This window comes from Mesocricetus auratus, unplaced genomic scaffold, assembly GCF_017639785.1.
Source record: "Mesocricetus auratus isolate SY011 unplaced genomic scaffold, BCM_Maur_2.0 Super-Scaffold_100007, whole genome shotgun sequence".
Classification (NCBI taxonomy): domain Eukaryota; kingdom Metazoa; phylum Chordata; class Mammalia; order Rodentia; family Cricetidae; genus Mesocricetus; species Mesocricetus auratus.
The window spans coordinates 5,136,899-5,163,194 of NW_024429191.1; the positions used below are offsets into that span (position 1 = coordinate 5,136,899).

The following is a 26,296-nucleotide window of genomic DNA, read 5'->3' on the forward strand; positions in this document are numbered from 1 at the left end:
TGGATGTCTACTTAACTCAGTGAATGGTGATTCATGCTCTCTAAAGGCCAAGGCTGCCTTTCTTAGGTTATAAACGATCTTTTAAGGAATCAAGAACAACGTTGATATCTGCAAAAGGAAACAGGGAACCAGGTGACTCCATTTGTCATCTAGATACTGAAATGGACATGCAGGTAAAGGGACTTGTTTCTGACTGAGCTGAGAGAAGAAAAACAAAGTAATTTCAGCTGAAGACTCACTGCTTCCCTATAAACAACCCAATGATGTTTTTATCCAAATATATTTTTACTGCTATCATTTGTGTGACAGTTAGTGTTATCAATTATGACCTAGAGAACTCCTGGGAACAAAGTCCCAGTGATGGATTCTGTAGATCAGACTGGCCTTTGGCTGTGTGTCTGTTTGAGACTATCGTGATTGCATTATCAAGGTAGGAGAATGCACCCTGAATGTAGGTGGCACCATTTCCAGGGCTGGGACAAGAGGCTGTAAAAGCACACATGCATTCCTTGTTCTGCGGTCTTGTTTATAAATAAATTCAATGGGACCAGCTCTCTCAAACTTCTACTGCTGTCACTTTTCTGCTACAATGGACTGTAACCTTGAACTAAGACCCAAGTCAACCTTTTCTCCCCTAAGGTGCTAATGTCAAGATATTTTATAGCAGCAATAGAAAATGAGGCAAGGCTAGCTTGAATGGGAAATGGCCTGCACAGGTTCATCTGTTTGAACACTTGGTCCCCAGGTGGTTGAGCTATTGTAGGGAGCAGTGGACTCTTTCCTGGGTAGTGCTTCACTAGATGGAATCAGTCAATGGGGGGTTGATCTCCTGGGGGTATGCATTCCCTAGCTTCTTCCCATTAAATTCTCCTTTCAGATCCTGCCATGATGTGAGGACATTGGTCATATGCTCATGACACCCTGGAGCTGCTCTCCCATAATTTTGTTGCCATGATGGACCAAAATAATCTGAAACCAAAGCAAAGAAATGTGCCCTAATGTAAGTTACTTTACTCAGCTATGTTGCCAGTGATGGGGAAAGTAACTAATATGCCATCTTTTCTTAACATTTTATATGTAGGGTTCTATGGCATTAAATACAAGCCTAGCATGCACGGTCATCACCATTTCTAGAATTCCACATGATATAAAACTGAAACTCTGTCCCTATAAAACAATAGGTCCCTGTTGCCCTCTGTCCTTGGGCCCTCTCCATCTCCATTCTATTCTTGGACTCTGTGATTTTGATAACTCTATAACAATTTCTTGTAAGTGGAATGATACACTGTTTTTCTTTTATGCCTAGCATATTTCACTTGTCATAATGTAATCATGGTTCATCTATAGTGAATGGAATTCCCAACTCTCTTAGGCAATGCTGAGTAATATTCCATTGTGTAAATCCATTTGTGTGTAGTATACAACATACAAAGTACATTTAGCTTATTCATTCATCATAGGCATGATGATAGGTTAGTCCTATATTAGCTAGCATGAACAGCATAGCTATAAGCAATGTTGTATAAGTATTTCTGTGAGACTCTGCTTTCCAAATTTTGGATTCTATACCCAGAAGCAGAATTTCTGAGTCAAGTATAATAAATCTCTTTCCTGTTATTGATTACACTCTTCTCTCCAACAGTGGAACAATTTCACATTTTCACCAACAGTTCAAGCAGCTTTCATTTCTTTCACATCCTTTCAAATGCATTATCTTTTTTCTTAATTGTAGTCATCCTACTAGGTGTGGGATTCTTTCTCTTTATAGCTTTGGTTTGTACTTGCCTAATGTTTAGCTTGTGACCCATCTTTTCACATGTTTAGTAGACATTTGCTTATCTCCTTTGGAGAAAGGTCTATTCCAATATTTTCCCTAAGCTTGAATGGTGTTATTTGATTCTGTTGCTCTGTCCTACTCTGTCAGTAACTCTTGCTGAGGATGGTTCCAGTGGGAAATCCCTGAAAGGCTCCCATGAAGACAACGTCAATGGCACATGTACACATGTCTTCTCATTGGATTCTTTCTATAAATTCTGCCAGCACTACCTCTAATACAAATCTCTTACACATCTCTACTACCATCACAGTTGACTCTATGTGATATCTATTCTCACCTGGAAGTCTGCAAGCACTGCCTAAGTTATCCTCCAGATGCCAAGCTTCCCATGCCCATGTGCCCACTCTCTGTCCTAGAGATTGTGAGTGAGGCAGGTTACAACATTCCCTTTTCTACACCCAGCAAAACCCTCATAGCCCACCTTTTTCAAAATAGAACCCCTTATTGGTCATGGTGCAAGGACAATCATCATGGTCTTCCCATCTCTGACCTTGCCTGGTAGCATCTCTGTATGTCTTCCTTCCTCCAGAAATTATGTTCTCTGTGGTATTACAGCTGTGTCATGTTGGCCATATTGTTCACAGTGGCTCTATATTCCTTCACCTTAGGCCTCCCAGACTGTCAAAGCCTTACCACACATTGCTCTCCAAACCTCAAGAAATCCTCTTGCTACTTTCTTCCTCAACCAATCCCCCATCGTTCAATTTCTTTGCCTTCTGAAGAACTTTCTCTTTCAGAAATTATTTCATATTTGTAAAGTTTGAATGTCCTTGCAGTGGAGAAAAAAATTCAGTGTTCCAAAAATGATTGCTGACAGGATGCCACAAGTGGAAAATTCCATGCTTGACCTCCTGCAACAGGTTGCAGTCAAAAGGCAGGCTGCACAAATAATAAAGAATATTGTATGAAATTGCCTTCAGGCTATGTGTCTAAGGTGCATATGAAACATAAATGAACTTTCTGTTTAGACTTGGAAACCATCCACACAATATCTCATATATATGTAAATATTCCACAATCTTAAAAAAATATGAAAAACAAAACACTTGTGCTCTCCAGAATTTCAAACAAAGGATGCTCAACCTGTATTTTGCACCTAAAATTGGGTTTTACTACTTACAGCTTCCTAAAATAGCTGTGGCTTAAAGAAAATACAGGTTTGTTTTCTCTCAATGGAAGACACCCTTAGTCTGTCCCAATCATTACTTCCTCTTTCCCTGTCCTCTTCCATCATACCTAGGTACATGACTGAAGAAGTTACTTCAAAGGCTTCTAAAGAGACAAAAGGGAGCAGGCATACAGGGATATGTATGATGAGAAAATTGGCCAACACTACAGGACTTTCCCAGAAGACACATCTAGTCATTTCAATTGCCATCTTTTTGGACTTTCCTCTTTGCTGGGAAAGCCAAAATCTAATGTTTCTCTCCTTTTGATTTGGCCACATTGGCTGTGACTAATGGGTCCATTACCAAGGGGTCTGTTCATGAAGAGGAAGCCATAAATGCATACTGGGTAGGCATCTGGAAGTTTCTAACAGAAAGTTTTTACTTAATGATTTTTCTTAAGCGGAGCTTCGTGCAAGAAGCAATGATGTCTGCACTGTGTATCACAATATCCCATGCCCTACTGCAGCACTGGACATGCATGCTATAATCAGAGATACAGCAAGCAGCAGGTGAGTGATAATGAAACACTGTTGTTGGCTCTTTTCCAAGATGATAGTTAAGAATACAGAAAGAGTAGCTGAAGGGTAGCTCAGTTGGGAAAGTACTTGCCTTGCAAACATGAGGACCTGAGTTCAGTCCCCAGAACCTATATAAAATCAAGGCTGGTGGTACATGATTATAATCTCAACACTGAGGAAGAACACTGATGAAGTAGAGTCAGAAGATCCCTGAGGCTCAATGGCCAGCCAGTCTAGCTACATTGGCAAGCAAAATCCAGGCCAATGAGTGACCATGTTTCAAAATTAAGGTGAATGGTACCGGACAGAAGATACCCTCACATGTACCTGCACACACATGAATACAAATATACACATGCAAAGAAACCAGACATTAATAGCACACAACATAATCACAACAATGAGGTAGCTGAAGATGGATGATGGGGAGTTTGTAGCCAGCCTGAGTTATATAGCAAGACCCTGTCTTTTAAGAACATAGCGTGTATGGGTCTCTTCTGTTCCATTTCCCACTAGATACACCTGCTTACTCTGTTCATCAACCAGTCCACATTCCCACATTTCCCCTCCACTGGCTTTAAATCCAAGAATCCTGATGCCTGCCATGAGAGTTGAACTTCTCCTCCTCCTCATTCATTTTCTTCTTTTGAAAGTCACAGCCTGGGGTTAGGAAGTAGCTTTGTTGGTTAAGTGCTTGCCATTTAAATATGAGGACTTGAGTTAAATCCCCAGATCCTGGGTGGGATGTGGGGATATGGGTGTGGTGGATGGACTGTGTTTGGAATCCTAGTGCCAGAGACAGGTATATACCCAAAGTTTGCTGGCTAGTCTAGTCTACTTGGTGAGTCCCAGAAGAATCACTTGCAAGTTTATCCTCTGGCCTCTACACATATTCATATACACATGCACATGTAACCTGCCACACAATGCTTCATCCCCCACACACATCAAAACACCTCTGGCTTCTTATTATATTCAAATTGTACATGTAGTTACAGACCAGAAAAATTAAAACCATTCTCAAGGACATCCCAGAAAATAAAATGGAGCTACTGTCTGACCAAAGATTTCCTTCCAGAATTTTTCCAGGCATTTGGACCTATCTGTCTACATCTTCAGTTCCTTCAGGACTGGGCAAGAGCAAGGGCTGTCCTTACAATGTTCACATCTTATAATTTCATCTTCACTCCATTGCAGCCACCAGCCAGCACCATATTCCTGGCAGCACAGTGGTGTGACGGGTGCCTTGCTCTTTTTAAAACTTCCAGAGCTCAGGTACCTGCTGCCTGGAATACTCAGACATCTATTTCCAAAGACATTTTAAAGTGCATAGGGCAGAGCCCATCCTGCAGACATTCTTCAGCTATTACTTTTTAACTGATTACCATTCGATTTTTTAAAAAATGATAAAACAGGGAAACCTTTAAACACTCAGTGGATCCTGAATTATTAAACATAAAAGGGCACTTCAGCGTATTTATTACTATGCGGAGCAACTCTTGTCTGGTTTAAGCTTTTAGCTCCTTCAAATGTCCCTCTCTGCTCCAAAGTGGAGTTAAAGACCAGTCGCTGTAAAACTCCATCAATTTCCAATGTTCTCATCTTCAGCATCTGATGATCTAAGTCTATTCTCTGGGCTGCACACTCCCTCTGACTGGAGGCTGGCCACATAGAGGTTGATGGTCCTACTTTAGTGATCCCTAGGAGCTGGGAAGTGCCCTGTGCTTGGAGTGTTCTCTTCTGCAGACTCTCCACGGACAACATTTCTCTGATTATCAATTGTGGGCACTTCTTGAAACCCCGAAGCTGAACAAACTGTGGGAACCAGCAAGCATGTGTCCTTGGAAGTCTCACTGGACTTTGCTGGTAGTGAACTTTTGCTTTTGTGCCTTTCCTTTCACAGAAGTGGAATTTATGTCACTTCACATAAAACAAACCATTTGAAGTGTGCAATTGAGTGGTGTGGCAGGTCAGCCAGCCTGTATATTCAGCAGTGAACAAGGGAATTTGTATCAAACAAAATTCAAGATGAGGACCAACACCCAAGGCTGTCCTCTGACCTCCATACACGCTGTGTCATGCATGTGCTCATATTCACACACATGGATACTACAACACGTACTCAGGTACACATGCTATACACATATCCCCCAACGCCCCACACACAAATAATTCTCCTTCCCAAGGTAACCACCATGTTCCTTCTGTCTCTATGCGGTTTCTAAGTATACACAGCACATATACAGAACCACACAGTACTCAGTCCTTTGTTTCTGGTATTTTGCTGGCAACCATGACTTAGGGTTTGTCCACATTATGGCATTTGCCAAATCCCAATTTGCTTCCATGGCTGAGACAGGTAAGATTTAGTTTGCTTCCTTGACGAGCCTTCCAGTTACATTTAGCTCCTGTGACTATCTCATCTATACACATAAGCTGCTGATCACTGGTTGATTTTATTCTTTCAGGCCTAAAACCAGCATTGGAACCTTAGAGTCTTACTGTAATCCTACAGCTATGTTTTGGTGGAACCACCAGACTGTTTATGTGATTGTAGCTGTTGCCTTGTACTCACAGGTGTTCAGGATGACTCCCAGACTCTTTTTGAACTCAGCCTTCAAGAAAACATCCCTCTGGGAAAATGAAGAACCTCTGTGATTCCCAGGATCAGTGGGTGAAATGGCCATAAACTCAACCTTTCCCTGTTCCTACCACAGTGACATTGAGCATGGGAGGCTCAGGGCCACAATGCTCTACCTCCTCTCCTTCCTCTTCCTCCCATTACTACTTCATTCCAAAGGAGAACACCTATTTAGGGTGCTTGGATAAACAATAACACATTTTACTCCAACAGCCTAAGGAGAGCAGAGAAGCCTGGGGGAGGACTGACTTGGGGGAACACTGGAGGAACAACTGGGCAGGATGGAAAAGCAGCTGCACACAAATTCAGATCTAGAAAACAAAGCAGTTGGGCTTCTCAGGGGGCTCTAGTGTGCACCTTTGACAGAGCATCTTTGAAATTCTCCTTAAACTCCATCCTTGACTTTCAAATCCAGGCTGCTGGCTTTGCATACTTCAGATTTCTCAGCTTCCCCTCTGCATGCCACTAGAACCATGTTTGTCTGAGGCTATTTAACTCTGATTCAGAATTCCACCGTCCTCCTTCCTTGCAAATACTCTCCTCTTTGCTCAACACATCCCTCCATAACTCAGCTACTGGAAACACACACACACACACACAGAGAGAGAGAGAGAGAGAGAGAGAGAGAGAGAGAGAGAGAGAGAGAGAGAGAGAGAGAGACATGCCAAGAACCTTGTCCTTAAAATTTCCTCCCTCTTCTTTCATCGTGAGTTTTCCGATGCACATATGTATGTGCCACTGGTTTTACTTAGGCCAGCACAAGTACTTGTTTCCTCCCAACTCCTCCCAGAATATGAGTTCTTTGCAGTTAGGAACTGTGACTTTCTCTTTCAAATGAGCATAACAGGGACTGGATACATGATTCAGTGAATAAAGCACAAACTATAGAACCCAAAAGCCTGAGTTGCATCCCTAGAATGCATGTAAACCCAAGCACTGTAGCATACATCTGTAATCTCAGTACTTATACAGGAAGGTGGGAAGTAGAATCAGAATACCCAGAATCCCGTGGGCCAGATAGACTAGAGCATATTTTAGCACATGATAAAGAAAACCTGTCTCACATTATTTGTAATGGCAAGAACATGGAAGCAACCTAGATGCCCCTCAGCTGAAGAGTGGATAGAGAAAATGTGGTACATTTACACAATGGAGTACTACTCAGTGGAAAAAACAATGGAATCTTGAAATTTGCAGGCAAATGGGATGGCACTAGAAGAAGCCATCCTGAGTGAGGTAACCCAGTCACAAAAAGACAAACATGGTATGTACTCACTCATATATGAATTTTAGACATGAAGCAGGGAGTCCCAGCCTACAATCCCACTGCCAGAGAGTCTGGGAAACAGGAAGGACCATAAAGGGGATGGGGCAGGATCTTCTGAGCTGATTGGGAGCATTGGGGGGGGAGAGGGAGCTGGGAGAAAGAGAGGGAGAGAAGAGGACATGGGAGAGCAGGAAGGTTGAGTCAGAGGAAGAATAGAGGAGAGCAGTATGAAAGATACCATAATAGAGGGAGTCATAGGTTTGAGGAGAGATCTGGCACCAGTGAGATTTCCAGAGATCTACAAGGATGATGCCAACTGACAATCTAAGCAATAGTGGAGAGGCTACCTTAAATGACCTTCCAAATGAGATTGACAATTACCTTATATGCCATCCTAGAGCCATCATCCAGTGGCTGATGGAAGCAGAGGCAGACACCCACAGCTAAACACTGAACTGAACTCATGGGACCCAGTTGCAGAGAAGGAGGAGTGATGAACAAAGGGGTCAAGACCAGGCTGGTGAAACTCACAGAAACAGCTGGCCTGAACAAGGGGGAGCTCATGGACCCCAGACTGATGGCTGAGAGGCCAAAATGGAATTGATCAAGACCCCCTAAATTTGGGTGTCAGTGAGGAGACCTCGGCAATCTAGGGCCTCAGGTAGTAGATTAGTATTTATTCCTGGTACACGAATGGACTTTGGGAGCCCATTCTACATGGAGGGATGCTTTCTCGGCCTGAACACATGGGTGAGGGCCTAGGCCCTGCCCAGGATGATATGATAGAATTTGGAGATCCCCCATGGAGGGCCTGACCCTTGCTAGGGAACAAAGTAGGTATTGGGTGGGAGGTTGGGGGCGAGGGAGGACAGGAGGGAGAGGGAGCTGGGATTTACATGTGAAGCAAGCTTGTTTCTAATTTGAATAAATAAAAAAGAAAAGGTGTCTTTAAAAAGGATGATGGTAAAAACCAAAATGTGAAGTTATCCTTTGATATCTACCCATTTATTATGCTGTACTTCTAGCATTCAGAGTCATGAAAACACCCCCTACACACACAGAGAGAGAGAGGGAGGGAGAGAGAGAGAGAGAGAGAGAGAGAGAGAGAGAGAGAGAGAGAGAGAGAGAGAGAGAGAGGCAAAGCATCCTCAGTGCTCAGGCATATAAAAGCCCTCTGCAGTGCTTTGGGCTCTGCATGCAGATAGTTAATAAACCTTTGCAAAGCTATGGGGGCCTTGGGGACCTGCACTATCAATGTTCAGAGTGGTCTGAAGAAAAGGTGCTTTTTGATTTTGAGTGGTGAAGCAAATCTCTGGTAATGTGGGCAAGAGAGGAAGGGAGAAGGAAGGAGGTGAGAAACGTGAGAGAGGGGGGAAAGCTTCAGGGAGAAATGGGAAAATGAGTAGCATATGACCAGTACCATGAGAACAGATTTATAACACATAACACAACAAAATGAATTATCTAAGTCCAACATCAATACCATCATTATGACCTTGGAACTACTGATTTAGACTTTAAAATAACTGAACCAGCCTGATGGTTATCCTTATCTTTGCCTAAGCGAAAGATGAAGGAGGAGGGAGAGGATGAAGATAAACTTATTCCAAACAAAACAAAACAACAATAATCAATGAAGCTATAGAACAGTCACTAGGAGACTAGAGAAAATAATCCTGCAAGATGTAAGATGCTGAGAATGAAGAAGAAAATCTATAGACAATGCTACAAGAGCAGAGAATAAAAGCAAAGTCACACTTTACAGATTATACTACATTCAATGCCTATTTGTGAGGGCTATATATGAGACACTCTTTGGCAGTTCACATACATCTCTAGTATGCAGTAATGCTCAGACCTGGGCTGTTGAGTCTGTTAACCTGTTTGACCTTGAAAATATCAGTTACCAGTCACCTGCCTTCAGTCAAACAGGATGCTGATGTCACCTAGATATATGACTTACATATTAGTCATAAATGAGGCATGCTAGTTCATGGGTCCAATGGTTTAAGACTGACCCACAACCAATTGGTCTCAGGACAATATATCTTACAGGTATGTGCAGTGACAAGTATCTTGTCATGATGGAGACATCTTTTATCAAATACCATCAAATAAATATCAGACCATTATCAGAAAACACATGCAAAACCTCATACAGCCAACCCAACAATTTGAGGCACAGATCATAGTGAGATGAACATACAGAAAAGTCTTTGTAATTGAGTACAGAACGTAAACATTTAAAGTTTGTGTTGCTAGAATGTTGACAACTGCAAAGAGTAAATTAAGGACCAATGCTCATCCCAGTAAAACTTCAAGATAGGAAAGGTGTCTTGACTGTCCATGCTCTGCCTTCTAAATGCAACAGCAACCCCTTACTTCTGGCAAGGGAAGAACAGAAGGAATGGATCCAAAATGACTGTAGCACAGATAGAGAGATGGCTGTCTTATGGGGAGACTTCCCAATTGTCACGCCTTGTATACATGTGTGGAGGTGCCACGTGGTACTCCATAAATATGCCACAATTGCTGTACTTTAATTAAAAATAAGAGTACCTTCACAAGCCTTGCAGTTGAGTGATGAGCATCTGCTTCATACTGAGGAAGAAGAGTCTTAAAATCCCAGTCCCCAAGGCATGGGTTTCCCCAAATCTTAGCTGTTCCACTTACATTGTCATTCAGGCTGCCATGTGTTACGTGATTGATGATCAATCAACTAATACCTTCCATCCCTGGTGTCAAATTGAAATATGTTGTTTAAAAAGACAGTGCATACCAGTATTGTCAATTTTAAAAAGTCACTTACCAAGTAGAAAGTAGCCATTAAATAAATACAGTTGCTGAAATCTGTACCTCTGACTGTCAGACACTGAAGATGTGACTCCCAAATCATCATCAACACCACCATCATCATCATCACCACTACACTTCCACCTCCATCATTGCCACTACACACAATCATATCATTATCACTGCTATCATGACCACCTCATTGCTTCCATCATTGTTAGAATCTTTATCATCATTACTACCACTACATTCATTATTATCATCATCAACACTATTAACAGTATCATTATCACTATCAAAATTGTCACTACCATCATCATTATCATCACCATCACCATAGGCTTAATCAGTACCAGGACCTACATCATGATCATCATTGTTTAGATTTTTGAGACAAGGTCTTCCTATACATCTCAGGATGGACCTTGTGCCTCTGACTAGTCCTCTTTGCTATCATCCAAAGACTCTGAACACTTATGCTCAAGGTAGCACCTCTCTGCTTCTTCCTTCTTCTATAAAATAAAATATAACATGGTACCTGCCTCATGGTGTTAAAGGCAGCAATGCATGTAAAATGCTTGAGTGTCTGACACATGCAATAATTACAAATGCATTCACTATTGTATGGACTACTTGCCTGGGTTGGTTTCCTTTTGGTGCTACCATACAAATTATCAAAAATGAGGTCACTTAAAGCAATATAAGTCATCATCTTGAAGTTCAGTATTTTGGAACTTAGACACAAGTCTCCCTAAGAAAATCTTACTAGAGGTTCTGGGGGAGAGGGAGCTGATAACAGACACTCACATTCTTGTCTCCTCCAGATTCTAAAAGCTGCCCGCATTCCATGGCTTATGGCTTCCTTCTATCAGAAAGACAACTATGATGTATCAAGATTTATCAGAAAGCATGATTCTCATACTCCCTGTCCTCTGGTTCCTCCAACATTTATTGCCTTGTGTTATTTATTGTGTTGGATTCAGGCAATCCAAGAGTCGATCCCCGTCTGAAGTAGATGGCAGCAGGTAACTTCATCTGAAAACTTGGTCTCCTCTTTGTTGTGGAGTCAAATATATTCAGTTAGAGGGGAAGAGTATGCCTGTATTCTTGGCAGAATATTTTGTCAACCAGTCTGCCAACCTGCAGGGTATCCCTTCAACACAAAGCAGAGCAAACACACTGTCCTACACAATTACCAGCCAGTGTGTGACACGGTCTAAAGGGAATAGCCACAGCAGGTGAACTCTGGGCTCCCCTATTAATGTGTTTTCTATGTTCCATAATTTCTCTTAATTGCTTTTTTTTATTAAAGTCATTAGCTTGGAATATCTCTAGACCTCCAGAAAAGCTGCCAAAACGTAATACAGAGAACTTCTATCTGCCTCCCCTCATGCTAGTATCTTATTCACAGCACAGATAAGAACCAGGAAATGACCATCAGCACAACATTGTACACTAGACTGCAGAGTACATTGTGATGGCATGTAATGGTCCCAACCAGGATCCCACCTGGCATTTAGTTATTATTTCTCATTAGTCTTCTTCTAGACAATTTCCTAGCTTCTCAGCCCCTAGCCTTCCAGTAAGTGTTGCTTCATCACCCACTTGCCCTTCAGTTCCCAGATAGGGAATTCCTGGCTCCTATAGGCATTTGAATCTGTCAAGATTCAGGTAAATCCCCAGCCCCACAAATCCTCTTGGTTATTCCCCCTTCCTGAATGTTGTACTTCCCTGAACACAGCTCTTTAACAAATACTCTCATTGAATCAAACCCCAGTGTGCTACCAATGAAGCTAAACGTTTGCCATGGAAATCCAGGGCTACTGAGCTATGAGGCGTCTGAACCAGGACTATCCCTCAGCAGGGCTCCTCCTTTCCTCCTGTTTATCCTTCCCTGATTTGGAAAACAATCCATGGAATAGCAGAGACAGGGCATCAATAGATTAAAAACTGCTTCCCTCTAATAAAATGTTAAACGATCTTGAAAATTAATCACCAGGGCCATTTGTGCTGCCCTCCTCAGAGGGAGATGGCTCAAGAAATTTATTAAATTATTATCACAGCCATGTTCCTATTACTGAATTTGCATTTTCTTCCCAAGGCTTGTACTCAGCTTCCAAGTTGCCCAAAAATGGTTAATAAAAATGATCAGATCTCTTTGCCTCAGTGCTTTGAGAACTATGCTAAGATTCTTCCACTAAAGAATATTCTTTGGGCTTTATACTTAATTATTTCAACTTCATCTTTAGCCTTATGATTTTTGTTTCTTTAAGACAACTAAAGACAGTATTAATCATGAGCATGCTTTCCTAGTGGAAGCGCACACTGTAATGATATGCCTAGCTTAAAAGCAAATCTAATCTACTTGCTTATTAAATTTAAATGTGTTTAAGGCTGATATGGTTTGAAGATGATATGTAAAATAACAGCTTCCATGGTTATAAATGTCAACTTTCAAAATTATATGCAATATAACACACAAAATAAATGCTGCTCCGTCTTTACATTCCACTGTGATCAATTCATTAAGGGATGTATTACAAGCCACGAGGACGATTGCACAACAAGAGGCACCATTTGTCACAGCATATTCAGGAGCACCCAGAAAATGCTGTGATTATTATTTTTTTGTTAGCAATAGATTATACTTCTCATTGAAAGAGGGATAAAAGTAGCTTCCAATTGCTACATGACCCGAGGTACTTTTCCAAACAAATACTAAACATCTAAGACATCTATTTTTATAATAATATTCTGGTTCAATGACACAACACATGAAGTAACATCAGTGTGTTTACCTGCATAAGACCTGTATAAGATCAAGCCAGCTAAAACTTCCAGCACAGATGCACCCCTAGCTGAGGAGCTATTTGTAGTTAACTGCCGAAGCAGCTGTTCCCCGGGCAGCATCAGGTAAACAGGCCGGCTTCCCGGCCTGTGCTCCAGTGCCTGCAGATCGCCTGGGACCTGCACAGAGCTCCCAATCCCGGCGGGAGCCAAGCACCCCAGACTCCAGATCTTCGCTCCCACCAACGAGACCAGGAAAGGAGAGGAGGCTGGGAGTCCAGGGAAGCAGCTGTTCCTCGGGCAGCATCAGGTAAACAGGCCGGCTTCCTGGCCTGTGCTCCAGTGCCTGCAGATCGCCTGGGAACTGCACAGAGCTCCCAATCCCGGCGGGAGCCAAGCACCCAGACCCCAAGTCTTCTCTCCCACCAACGAGACCAGGAAACCAGAGGACCCAGGGAGACCAGGACCAGCATTTGGACAAGGAATAGAAGAACCACCAGATTATTGGACTTGCTAGCACCCACCAAAAAGGGAACTCTGGTCCCCAGACCAGTAAGGGGCTCTTTCTGCACCCACTAGAAGAAGAGATGGGAAAGAGACAATACAAAAACACAGTCAGCAACCGAAAAACAAATATGACACCGCCAGATTCTAGAGACTCCACACCAGCAAGACCCCAACATTCCAATGCGGACGAAGCAGAAGAGAACGACCTTAAAAGCACTTTCATGAAAATGATAGAGGCCCTAAAAGAGGATATTGGAAAATCCCTCAAAGAAATGGAAGAAAAAAAAAAACCAAAAAATGCAAGAAATGGAAGAAAAAACCAAAAAATGCAAGAATTGGAAGAAAAAACAAACCAAAAAAGGCAGGAAATGGAAGAAGAAATGAAGCAAAAAATGCAAGAAATGGAAGAAAAAACAAAGCAAAAAATGCAAGAATTGGAAGCAGAATCATACCAAAAAAGGCAGGAAATGGAAGAAGAAACAAAGCAAAAAATGCAAGAAATGGTAGAAAAAACAAAGCAAAAAATGAAAAAAAATGGAAGTAGTTAACTGCCATTGGGGTAGAGGGTAGCAACACCTCTGTTGTTAGTATAGCTACTGGTAGGTTTCTCATGCCCCATATGTATGGAGGCTCACTCACTGGACTCAGCAGCTTATGAAATAGTGAAATATACATGGCATCTATCTATGAAAAATTTAAAGAATAAGCACAACTTATTATGAAGGAATGGAAGTGGGGCTAGGGAGATAGTTCAGTTGGAAAACTGCTTGCCTAACAAGCAAAGGATCTGATTGGTGAGATCCAAGCCAATGAGAGGCTTGTTCTCTAGAAACAAAGTGAACAGTAACTAGAGGATTACATTCAAGGTTGTCCTCTAGACTCCACTGGAATTTGTGAGCATGTAGCCACATGGCCATGCACTTATGCACTCATGTTCTCTGTCTCTGTCTCTGTCTCTCTCTCTCTCTCTGTCTCTCTCTCTTTCTCCCTGTCTCTCTCTCCCTCACTCCCTCTCCCTCGCCCCCTCTCCCTCACTCCCCCCCCTCTCTCTCTCACACACACACATGAAAGGTATGGTTTGTTTAGGAAAAGGATGGTGGCTATTAACAGTATGAACAATGATGTGAACTGAAATACATCTCCTCTGAATGAAGAATCCTAGTTTCATTAGGTGCTAGTACTAGGGAATTCCCCAAACTGGACTGATGATTAGGATTCTCAGGGGAAGGGGGGCATATATCTATGCCTTCCCAAGGTGATCACTGAGAACTATTCCAGAATTTCACATTGCAAAACCAGGTTTCTTCTGGATTTTGTGAACACTGAATTTCTCCTGAAGCTTAGGTAAGTCATGTTTCTCTGTGTGTGTGTGTGTGTGTGTGTGTGTGCCTGTGCATGCATGCACTCATGCACACGTGTGCAGTTGCACCCACCTCAAATAAATGAAGGATATGATAAAAAAAGGGACTCTATACTCCAATGGCACATAATCCTAAGACTGTGGCTTGGAGCACCCAACTCCATGCTGACATTTGGTAGAATTTCACTGACCCCTGGGTGGTTGAATTTCTGATTTCATTTAGCAATTTCTACTAGCTAGATGTTTTGATTTGAGCATAAAATATCCCCAGGTTCGTGTGTTTGAGAGATGGCTCTATGTCTGGGGATTATTATTTTGGAAGGTTGTGGACTGTTTTGAACATGGTTGGTAGATTCAGGGTCATAGAAACAAGCCTTAAGGGACTGAATTTCTACTTCTAGCACAAGCTCTCTGCTTCGTGATCCAAGATATAAGGAACCCTAGCCTCATGCTCCTACAGCCATGAGTATAGCCATGCATTCTTTGGCATGAAACTGTGAGATAAAATGAGTCCCCTCTCTCCTGAGTTGATTATGCCATGTATTGTGTCCCCGTGACATGAAAAGTAAGTAACATGCCATGATGTTCTTTAACCTAGGCTCAGACAGCCTTCTTGGTTTCCTATTGCGCACCAGATCTGTCCCTACATTCTCATCAGTCAATTATATGAAGCTTGGGGTTTCACTTAGGAAATAAATAAAATAAAATAAAAAAGTACCTGCCTGAGAAATAAAAATATCTGTTGGGATTTTATTGAAGGGTTAGATGAATCAATGTTTATAAAAGCTAATGAGAAAATGAGGGCAAAGGCTAGCTTGCTGGGATGGGAGGAATTTTATTTAAAATTTAATTGTTATGGGCTCGCCAAGTTGATCAATGCTTTTCTGTTTCTTAGTGGCCTTCTAAGATGTCTTGGAGTTTTGTCATTACTCAAGGGAGAGCACTACATTCAGGTCATTAATTGATGTCCTGCCCAATGGTCTTCCATTTCAATTAGGATAATGATCCATTTTTCCTATACATTTGGGTTGAGCCTATTCCAGACATGCAGGTAATCAAGTATAGACTATAGAACAGACTCTACCAGAAAGCTGGAAGGAAGATATAAAATTTTATTTGATTTGATTGTATTCGCTACAAAGTTTTGCAAGGATTTGCCTGCAGGTGTCTGTGGCAAGCGCAGGAACTGGGGCCTTTTCCCTCATTGGCAATTTAAAACCTATTCAGGGCACCTTTCTCTCAGTGGTACGCTAGTTTATAAATCAAGAAATAGTGAAAAAACAGATCACCATATCCACATTCCCTGACAAGTTATATGTGGGTGTGGGACAGTGTTTAGGGGCAAGGTGAGTACAAAACAGCATCTAGCAAATGGGGGGAGTAAAGGTACACACACACACACACACACACACACACACACACACACTTTCCTTCCTGCATCACTCCAGCTAGGGTCTATATTAGACCTTGACAACAAGCACTTAAAAGCTTTCTCCAAATGGCATTTTGAAGCTAATTGCAATGCAAATCTTAACTCTAGGGTTTTTAATAAAACTCTACTCAGACAATATCAGAGCATTTCCAGGCAAGGCTTAGAAAGCCAACGGAAATACAGGAATATATCTTATGATGTCTTCATTTTAGCTTAAAAGGCTTAGGCTAATGTCTCCCGATCTGCAGCCAAGGTCTGTTTCCAGGATCCAACGGGAATACAAGGGCTGAGGAGTGCTTTTGTCCAAGGGGTTGATTTGGCTGATTGTTCAGTCTTCTCCCTCCCTTTCTATCTCCCTCTCTCTTTTCTCTATCTCTCGGTAATTTAAGCTGTTTTTGAACTCACATCAATCCTCCTTGCTCAGTCTTCTAAATACAAGTTCAAAATAACATAATGTGTGTGCTCATGAAAACAACCCTAATTAAACTCAGTGTATTATTAAAAACCAACAAGATAGTAGAACTGTGACTTTTTGGGAAGAAGGGGTCCAGAGAAAGGGAGAGAGGTAGAGGGGGAGGGAAGGGGATAAGCAAGGATAATCAGAGTATGATAATATGCATCATATACATGGATATGTATATATGTTAGAGAATAAAAAGCTATCTTTCTTGTTATTACTATATTATTTCATATCCCATGTAGAAAACATTGGGGGGAAAAACCCTAAAATAAAATTTGCCCTTCCTCTAACACTTTATGGAGTAGAGCTGTTGAAGGTCTTTGCTCTACCTGGCAGCTACATCTCAGAATGTCCTGATTCTTCCCAGGCTACTGTGCGAAGTAACTTGTTCACCTGACAACACAAAGCCAGCATTGTCCTTTAGGACCACTAAGAAAAATGGCAACTGTTCTGTTTCAAAAATTTAGATTTTTATTTCCAATTTTTATCATTAGAAAAAAATTGATAAATACGAATTTTCACTGAATCATATTTATTTTTGCTTGTGTGAAAAAAGTATTCTCACTGTGAACACACAAGTACTTTTTCTTGAGCTTACTAAAGAGCACCAAGGAATTGTAGACCAGCACCTACAGTAGTCTAAGGTATACTGGAGAGGAAGAAAAGAAGGGAAAGTGAGCCATCCTCAGGCTTTTGGTCCTTCACTCGAGACAGGATGAGGAGTCTTGACACCCAAAAATGAACAACTATGTGTAACACAAGAGTCTTTCTCACACAAAGTATAAAAGAGACTGACAGATGCTCAGATATTCGAATTCCCACGAAATGACTTTAAAATCTAAAAAGCAATTCAAGGCCACTATATATGTGCACATCTCCATACACTTGCAGAGATAGTGGGAAACAAGTGTATTTGGAGATGAAATTGCATAACAAAGCCTATATCCAAGGATGAAACTGATTTATGATGCTACCACACAAACATGAGACCAGATGTTTCTCAAGGTGCAATTAATGCAGCAGGATTTCTTGAAAACTGGCGAATCCAATCTGGTCAAAAATATGTGTGTCCACAAATATGGCCCTTATTATTATGGGAATTATTAGGGTGCAATATCAGGGAGGAACTAGACCCAGATGACGCTAATGTAGTCTTATCACATGCACACAAAGATGCAGAGTCCAAGGGACCTTCTTGCAATCCATCTCTGTCAACTGCATTAAGGAAATTACCTGTCAGCAACATCATGGCTGAGATTTTGTGATTAAACACAAATGTGGGAATGCCCACGGGTACAGTGAAATCGTTAGGAAAAAAATCACATGCAAACACTTCCTTCAATTTTCTTTCCTTAGAATTCATTCTAAGGTCATAAATATTTGAAATCTGCAATGAGAGGTATAGCATTAAAGTTATCAAGTACCTACTCTGTGGTTAATGCCCTGACAAAGACTTCCCCACACTGCCCTATAATGTACCAGGATATGGTGGATTCAATGGGATCAAGTGCACAGATGGTCCTCTGTGACTGCTATAATTTCAAGTCTGTTGTTTCATCTGAAGTTCCTTTTCTTTATATCCAGAATGGGTCATTGGTATGAATGCATAAGACACAGAGATGGAAAATATCAAGTTTCAAACTACCTCTGAGGCCCAGTAATCGTTAATGTGTTTCTCATTAATAATATTTGTAAGCAGTAATGTTGATGTGAATAGTATCATATACAAACACTTAAGGGGTAAAGGACATTGTCTAAGTTTTTATTTATTTTGTTTATTTAATTTTTGTGGTGGCAGTGTCTCATGCAGTACAGGCTGGCTTTAAGATTACTATTTAGCTGAGGCTAGCCTTAAACTCCTAATCTCCTTGCCTCTGTCTCCCAAATGCTGGAATTATAGATATGCACCACCAACACTGGTTTTTTTTTTCTTTGTTGTTGTTGCTTTGGTTTGCTTTTCTGTCTTGAGGATCAAGCTCAGGGTTTTGTGTATGTGTAGCAAGTACTGTGCCCAGAGTAACATCCTTAGTTTTGTCCAAGGCTTTGCATTTTAGAAACAATGTGCTGCTGACTAAAAAGCACCGAGTTCTATCTATAGCTACATGTTGCCCAAATTCTACTTTTTAAAAAGACTTTCCAAAGCATTCTTCTTCAGATTCCGTGCTTCATTTATTTTCAAGTATGTGTAAGATATTGTACATGCAAACCCTTATAGATTCTGAGACATTTGGCCTAAGAAGCTTCCAAGCTCATTGTGAAGGAAAGTGTAAGGTAGCACACTTTCAATCAGGAGATGGGGAGTGCTGATAACGATGACAGAGGTGGCAAAATTTCATCCATGGTGCAGACAGACAGATGCTCAGTCCAGGAGTTGTGTTAGCAAGTACATGACCAACATCATCTGCACAGCGTTACTCAGAGGCCCCTGGGTTTCTCCTTCCCTCAGGCCTTCTTCAGCATACACCTCTCATAATTCATATAATACCCTCATCACATGTCATCCATGGTCCCTCTTTCCTCTGAGACTAACACTGACTGAGGTGTCTTACCATGAGCAGAGGAAGACTGCTTGGGCTCCTTTCCCTCTGTCTCTTCCCTAGCGCCCATTTGTAGAATTTCTTCCAGTTTATCCATTCTCTATTCTTTAAACATACCAAGCCAAGGACTTTCTGGCTGATAACTCTGTCACACAGGTAAAGAGTACATCACTCCTCTTTCTGACTCTGCCTTCTTCCCCTCCACCCCTTCCAAGACTTCCTGCTATCTCTGGCAAGCTTGGCCAATGCTCGCCACACTCATTCACCTCTTCTCTCAAAGGTATCATAATTTAGGCAGAAAATGTTATCCTTTTTGTGACTTTGAGTCTCTTTAAAGTATGGCTGACTGAAGAGAACAAAGACCATATCATAACTACTAAAATGGTCCCCAACAACAGGTGCCTAGTATCTACTAGCTGAATCAAACTCAAAGGGATCTAATTCTTACTTTAAACCTAAATCCAAGATTGTATTGCATGTGAGTTAGCTAGCCCATGATTCCCCCTGGGAAAGCATCACCTGATCCAGAATCCTGAGGTCCAGAGTACATCTTCTAGTTTCAGGAGATCACTAATGCATGTTTCTAGGAGCCCAGAAATTAATCCACATATGCTCTGCCTCTGTTTTTCTCTCTCCCCCATCCCTCTTCTCCTTCTCTCTTTCTCCCTCTCACTCCTTACTTCCTCCCTCTTTTAAACATACATATTTGTGAATTTGAGGATGGAATACCATCTGTTACCACTAATGTTTGAGATGACATGTTGTTTTCATTGTTTGAGAACAATAAATGAATAAGAGATCTCAGTTCTGACCATACCTACTATGCCTGGTGATCTCAAATTCTGGCATGAACCTTCAAGCAGAGAAATTACCTCCATTCTTGTGCCAAACTTGAGATCAGCCCTCATGCTCATAACCTTGTAAATTCACCAATGTCTGTTACAATTGTTGTATTTGGATTTTGTCTTCTTTGTTCAAAATGAATTCCTTTTCTCCCAAGACCAAGACAGAAATACCTCATCTATGGGGCATCCATTGACTGGACAAAGGACTGACCTCAGCAAAAACAATTCAGTTTTGTTCCTTAGGAGACTTGTATATAAGGCTATCATCCTTTAACTACACTTATATTTATTCCCAAAATCACCATGTCCAGTAAATGTCAAACATTGTTCTAAATAAGTTTCTGATCTCAATAATTTAGGTACTAGTGGAAAATAAGCAAAGAAAATAAGATAATTTAGGATAAGAACATGGGTTATTTATGGAACAGATGAGGTGAAAAGCAATTAAGACAAAGGACTCAGGCATATTAAGATCTCTTTGGAGGAATCCCAAAGGATTCTATGCAAAGTGAAGGGGGAGGAGTCTGCTTGGTTGGGGGTGACCCACAGAGAAGAAGGGTTGTTGGCCTGGGTTCTGAGATTATTCCTGTTTCCTGCTACATCCCAGCATTCCTCTCCTCCTCCCTAATCCTCCTCCCTACACCTGCCCCGTCCTCTGTCTGCTCCACTCCTCCTCCTGGTAACATTTGCAATTCAGGGAATATTCCCAAACCAAATTTTCCTTGTGGAAGTCCAGTGGATTTCTGCTCTTCACACCTGGAAGAGTTAACACTACTTTTAATCTCTGGATTTCTAGGACAGCATCTTACCACCAGGTATGCAGTAATTTACTTAACCTGACTTAGCCTGTTTTCTACCAGAAAAAGGCAAAAACAGAGAAGACATCCAGGTGTGACTAAGCCTTTCAGAGTCAACAAATCAGGGGCTCATCTGGCTCCAATGTCAGGAGGTGTAGAAATCTGAGTGAGGAAAGAAAATACTTTTTTACTTCTCAGTCTGTTGGGGGCCTCAGGATTCCAGTTAAGGTCTCTGCAGAAGGCCATAATAATTTACAGAAAGTTGAATAAAATGCCAGGCAGCATAGCCTTTCACAGTGCAGGCCCTGAGGAAAGCTCAGAGTCTCTGTCCCTGAGTGATAATCACCTAGATCAAAGGCATACAAGAAGGTGCATCTTAAGAGATAACCACATAGCAATGGCATTGACTACAGAGTCCATCACAAACAAGCCTGTACAGGTCTGTCCAGCTTATCAGCAAGGGGGATTAGGGTTAACCATCACAGTGCCCTGCACTTTGGTTTGGAGAATCCTGGTGTGTTCTTTCATGTTGTGTTTCCCAAAGTAGTCACCTACCTCCCTCTGTTTTGAGGGAACCCCACCATGGCTTAAGAATTCCTTCCAATTCAGCAGTTCAGAAATGTCTTCTAGGAGGGTAAAGGGTGCTTTTCTTAGACTAGAATAATCAAAAAGCATGCAGAAATTCTTAGAGAACCATCACTAGGTAGGAGGCTTCTTTTGTCAAGGAGCAGACAGGAAGAAGGGGAGTTTGGACAGGGAGAAGAGGGCAGCACAGAACAGCTTTCACTGATTTTAAAGTCCCCTCAGTTCAGTTAGTTCTTTGCTCCCGTGACTAGGATCATATGTAAGTGTGATGGTTAATCTCAACTATCAGGTTCATGAGATCTAGAGTCTGCACTTTGGACATACCTCTGAGGAATTATCAAGGTTGTGTTAAAGTTATGAAGACCTGCCCACTATTAGGTGGCACCATTTCCTGGGTCAGGGTCCCAAATATATAAAGAAAGAGGAAGTGAGAAGGGCACACTCTTTGTTTTATGCTTCTTGATTGTGGATGTGATGTGACACTTGAACTATGCACCAAATAAATATTTTATCCCGTAAGTTTCTTTAGTCAGGGCATTTAATCATAGCATCAGGAAAAGTAAGATATTAATCAATATGTTTTCTCTTTAGCAGTTGAGAAGACTCAGAGAGGTCCAAATATGTTGGCAAGTGACAGAGAGGTTACAGACAGAATTCCCGTCTTCTGTATTCTTTTACTGCCTGATTCCCCCCCAGTGCCACGCTCTCTCTGCACTGCTGGAGAGAGGCTTACTGCACTGCAGCCACACTATGTGTTTTGTATTGTCTGCAAATGGCTTTGCTCAGCAACAACAAGGGTGAGCAGTTGTGACAGAAATAGTATGGCCTACCAGCCTAAAATATTAATTATCTGTCCCCTTACAGCCACCACTCCACAGCAATACACATAACATCCTAAATGTGACTCTCTTCCTCCCAACCTTGATGCTTAACGTTAACTCTTCCCTGTGGTAATATTTTGTCTAAATGTTTTCACCTTGAAGTAAATGTGCTCCCTACTTTTTGTATCATAATAACTCACAGTAGAAATGGAGTCAGGGAGAGCAGAGGATAACTTCTTTGAGTAAATCTCCTGCAATTCTTTTCAGCACCACAGGGAATCATCTCACCTTTTACAGTAAGGGAAGAAAACTGTCCCTGTTGGTAGTGTCCCCTCATCCATCACCTTGTGAAACACTGCCCAATAAAATCAAAGCACCCTGCCAGATCAAGAATACTATACAAACAAGTTGTGAGCTTCCTGAAAACAGGTCTCCAGAAGGGTGAGCCAGCCCTGCCCCTTTTCTGATAACAGTAGTGTCTCATCCTTTGGAATGGGACTTCCAGAGATACTGTTCCTTCTTGACTGTGTGGCAGCAAGAACTTGCTTACCCTCTTTGATCCTGATTCCCCTCTGAAGGAACTCAGAAGAATAGTATAAAAAGAGTAACCTCCTCATACAATTATACAAAGAATTTAAGTTATTTATAGTAATGCATACACTAAAGTGCATTAAAAACATAGTGTTGAATATAAGCAAGGGCTATGTGAGTTGTTGGCATGATTGGTATCACCACTATTAAATACCAACTTTGTTCTCCTGGGTAGAAAGTGAAGAGCTGACTCTCATTGTGGGTATTGGGCTGCTTCTGGATAAATCATGGGATTTATCCCATGCCCCTTGCAACACAGAAACTGTGACTTTGCTTCATCAGAGTCCATACATGAATGAAGGGTGATGCACCTGTTAGAACCACTCCTGTGTGTTTGGCCCAGTGCTAGAGAAAAACAAAGGCAAATCACATGTGACATTCTGCTGTAAATGTCTGACCAAATGGAAGCACCAGCACCAGGCAGACAATGCTAATAACAGGTGCAGTCACCCAGACAGCGGTTTACAGAACACTCTCCCAGATATGGGTGGTCTATAAATTGGTTCAAGAAGGAGTCGGCGGACAGATCACTGATGGAGATGGAAGGCAGTAGAGGTGCTTCTCCGAGAGATGATGCTCTGGATGTAGTTGCAGGGCAGGGAATAATTGAGATGCCCTCTGTGGAGAAGCTTTCTCTGGAATGCAAAACCTTGTCACAATCCTTTCCTGGAAGACTCAGAGAGCATCTCAGAGCTGGGCAGGTAGAAATAATTCTAAGCACTGGAAGTCACAGAAGACTTCCGCAGTATAATGTCTTCTGGACCTGGCTGGGCTTTACAAACAAACGCACAGTGACTATGGTTACCTTAACAAGATTAGCCAGGTTAAATATTCAAGCATAGATATGGAAGGAGCTCACAGGGCCCCATCTCTACCTGAGGAGCCAGAGGTGGTTTGTGAATATGGAGGAAAGGTAGGGTTTCTTCAGGAGAGTGGCCTCTGACAGGATGGTCATGCTCCAGGGGATGGCCCTATGCTCATGTGGGCATGGGCATCACTAATTAGAATTTAATTAGCATCACTAACCAAAATCATACAAAAACATAAGAAGGGGTCATGAATCATGAATCTGGGGGACATAGAAGAGAAAGGGCCCAGGCAGAGCTTGAAGTAGTAAATGAGGGAAGGATGAGATAAAAATTCATTGTATATATCCATGAAATTTTCAAAGAATAAATAGCTTTGTAAAAACCTCACTGAGTACCCTTTCATACAGACTGAAGCACACCGTAATTATGTTTCAGATGCCCACTTCCAATCATGTCAAAAATAAAGCCTTTAGTACACATCAAATAAAATTGTACCAGACCAAGAAAGATGTTGGCCCATACACATTAGTTATGTATCAGATTAGGAAACAGCTATAAAAATAAGAATTATCCTCCAGGGGGCAGAGCAGCTTTATTAGTGAGTTTATCATGGGCCGTGTGTGCTTCCATGGGAAATTATAATGTGCCACTATTGTTGACTATAAACAAAGAGGGCTTATTATTCATGATCTTATTAGCCAAGTAAATAAAGCTAAGCATACCAGATATGTGTGGCAAACAAAGATATGTGTTACTTGAGACATAACTTCAAAAATAGTAAGTACTGTGACACTGTGAGTATTCATACCTTCTTTTCAGTAGGGTTACACTCATCGTGACAGAAATACATGTTGAGGTCATGGGTTGATCATTCTGAGGACTGCCAACAGGACTTTCCCCCTAACTATGAGTCAAAATAAGCCCTTCCTTACTTAAGTTGTTTTTTTTTTTTTTTTGCAGGGAGGTGATTTGTTACTTGCAGCCATAAGCAAAGTAACTAATACATCAACCAGTCAATAGTTTGGACATGCCAAGTAACTGATGGAATGGAAGCAAGAGAGCATTAAATGTATCCTGCCCCTGCTGGACACTGGAAAGGTTCAACCATTTTTTTGTGACTGGTTATGGTCATGTGATTGAGGCCCATTAGAGTCATGTGATGAACTCTCCCCAACTGTGAGCAAGTCAGTCACTGGGGTACTCTTATGAGATCTTCTGCTTTGGTCTTTTCAATTACATCAAAGAATCAAAACGTGGGCTCTGGAAACTGCAGTCCTGGTGGAATGACTCAGGACAGCTGCACTAGAAAGTCTCTTAGACCCCCCACAGGCATTCAACGAACAGAGACCAAACCAGATTTTTTTGGTACTGAGAACTGACATACTTCCACTGGGGAGTGTTTGGAAGTGGACACATGGTTGGCCTTGAACCCTAGAGATAGTAAACCAGCAAATCAGGTTTGGGACACCCAGTGGATGCTCTAAGCCTTCAACAAAGGAGGAACTATGTGTAACAGACTTTGGCAAATCACATGCCCAAGGCTGGAGCCTGTGAACTTGTATAAATAAAGTTTTATTGGCACACAGCCACGCTTATTCATTTATTCATTGTCCATGGTTCTTTTATACATAACTGAAGAAATACAACAGAAACTATAGGACCTGTGAAAATCTAAAATATTTACAACCTGACTTTTTTTAGATAAGATTTGCTGACCTCGGCATGAGGATTCTGTGCAAGTGCCCTGCTTCCCTGAACAATCTAGTTAATAATGCAATTTGCTTGGAGTGCAGCACTCAGAGCAAGCAGCTGGTCCTATAACAGTAGCCACCGTGAAGGGGAAAAAAACTACTGAAAATATGCCACTCGGTGGAAACCTTACAAAGCATCTTTGACCTACTTCCCATTCCTCTTATCTTCAAGCCCAAGGTCCCAGGTTGGCTTGCTTGTTTATGCAATTGATGCTTTGGTCTTGTTGGTGGGTCTCCCGCCTGCCAGAGGACCACAGATGCAACTCCCTCCTCCTGAAACACAAGTTTCCTCCCCCCATTGTCTCTTCTAAAATGTATTCGGGGCCCAGACTACAGGCCAGTCAGCAAAATGACAAAATCTCAATTTTAAAATAGTGGTCACATAAAACAAGATGTCTTAAAATTTTTTCATGTGTATGCTGTACATGTGTAAATTTCCCCATGTGTATTTACATGTATGCCTGTAGATACATATGTATGAGCATTCATGTAGAGACCAGAAGGTGACGTCCTCAATTTCTCTCCACATTTTGTGTATTTCATGTGTATTTGTGGTGTATGTGTATGTGTATGTGTATGTGTATGTATGGACATGTGCGCACATGTACATGACTGTATGTGTGGGCTCAGGTATGCATGTTCAGAAGCTGACAATGAACTTCTTTCTTGATTACCTTCTACTTTATTTATGTGTCAGGGTCTCTTGCCAGAATTTGCCAATTCTGCCTTTTCTATATAGCCAACTTCACCCAGGTACCACATCTCTCTACCTTTTGGCTTGAGATTACA

At 41.6% G+C, this 26,296-nt stretch overlaps 1 protein-coding gene across 3 annotated transcripts in view; it reads right to left on the minus strand.

The window, feature by feature from the left end:
* The window catches only part of Rbfox1 (RNA binding fox-1 homolog 1), a 2,068,553-nt gene that overhangs the window by 436,298 nt on the left and 1,605,959 nt on the right, over nucleotides 1–26,296 (minus strand). The gene's annotated exons all lie outside the window — the stretch shown is intronic.